Source organism: Habropoda laboriosa, unplaced genomic scaffold (genome assembly GCF_001263275.1).
Source record: "Habropoda laboriosa isolate 0110345459 unplaced genomic scaffold, ASM126327v1 scaffold33, whole genome shotgun sequence".
Classification (NCBI taxonomy): domain Eukaryota; kingdom Metazoa; phylum Arthropoda; class Insecta; order Hymenoptera; family Apidae; genus Habropoda; species Habropoda laboriosa.
In genome coordinates, this window is record NW_017100187.1 from 249,057 (window position 1) to 250,815 (window position 1,759).

Sequence of the window (1,759 nt, forward strand, 5' to 3'; positions counted from 1 at the left end):
AAATAATAGAAAATTTCAAAGTTTGGAATATTGGAAAATTTGAAATTTTGGAAATTTGGATATTTGAAAATTAGAAAATTAGAAAATTTGAAAATTTAAGTATTCAAGATTTCGAAATCTCAACAACAAGTCACTGCAGATAAAGTTCCGTAATCTCCCTTTCCCCTTCGCTTGGTTACTCTCACCGCGTCCAATTAAGTATCGGGAATTAATTACTCTTTAACGAATCTCTTCGTCATTGATCTACATACGCCAATTGCCATTCAACGTACGCCTTCTCGATAACATCTGACACCCGCATCACCTCCATCGATATAACTCTCTTCTGCTTAATCATATCCGGGCTTGGAAGAATTGGTTAATCCTTCTTTTTTTTTTTTTTTCCTCTTAAAAGCGTATATAGGAAATAATCGGAGAACAGAACCGGTCATGCGAATAGCCGATAAATGGGAAAATAATGCATATCGCGGACCGAGGTGTACCTCCTCTGCAGAGATATAAATTATACGCGATCGTTTTCCTCATACGATGGCGTTCTCTCTTGGTCGAATGGGGAATAAATTTTACCGTTTCCTCTCTCGATTTCCATAAACCACTCGACCATGCACTTGACATTATATTTTATTACATTATACACGGTGTTAATTTTACGATCGATAGAAATAAATAGAACACCGCAGTGCAATTTTTATTTTTCTCGAAAACAAAAAATAAAAAACTACCGTTCGTTTTAATGTACACAGAAGTATGGACAATTTTTATGTAGCAGATTCGTTAGTATTAGGACACTTACCCAATGCGAAGCAAAGTTAAATAGTTTTTAAAAAATTATTAAGATTTTAAAGAAAAAGTATTGGGGCACTTACGAAATGCGAAGCGAAGCTAAATAGTTATTAAAAATGTATTAGATTCTAAAAAAAAAGTATTGGGACTCTTACCAAATGTTAAGCAAAGCTATGTAATTTAAAAAAGATTACCAGGACACTTACCGAATATGAAGCAAAGTTAAATAGTTTTTAAAAAATTATTAAGATTGTAAAGAAAAAGTATTGGGACACTAGCCAAATGTGAAACTAAGCTAAATAGTTACTAAAAAATTATTAAGATTCTAAAGAAAAAGTATTGGGACACTAGCCAAATGTGAAACAAAGCTAAATATTTATTAAAAAGTATTAGATTCTAAAAAAAAAGTATTGGGACACTAGCCAAATGTGAAACAAAGCTAAATAGTTATTAGAAAATTATTAGGACACTTTTCAAATGTGAAACAAAGTTAAATAGTTATTAAAAAATTATTAAGATTGTAAAGAAAAAGTATTGGGACACTAGCCAAATGTGAAACAAAGCTAAATAGTTATTAGAAAATTATTAGGACACTTTTCAAATGTGAAACAAAGTTAAATAGTTATTAAAAAATTATTAAGATTCTAAAGAAAAGGTATTGGGACACTAGCCAAATGTGAAACAAAGCTAAATAGTTACTAAAAAATTATCAGGACACTAACCGAATGTGAGACGAAGCTAAATAGTTATTCAAAAATTATTAAGATTCTAAAGAAAAAGTATTGGGACACTAGCCAAATGTGAAACAAAGCTAAATAGTTACTAAAAAATTATCATGACACTAGCCAAATGTGAAAGAAAGCAAAATAGTTATTAAAAAAGTATTATGATCCTAAAGAAAAATACTCTAACTTGAACAAAGAGACGTAATTTAAATTATTTCATACTTTCAACGTGAACGTAATATTTGTCCTAT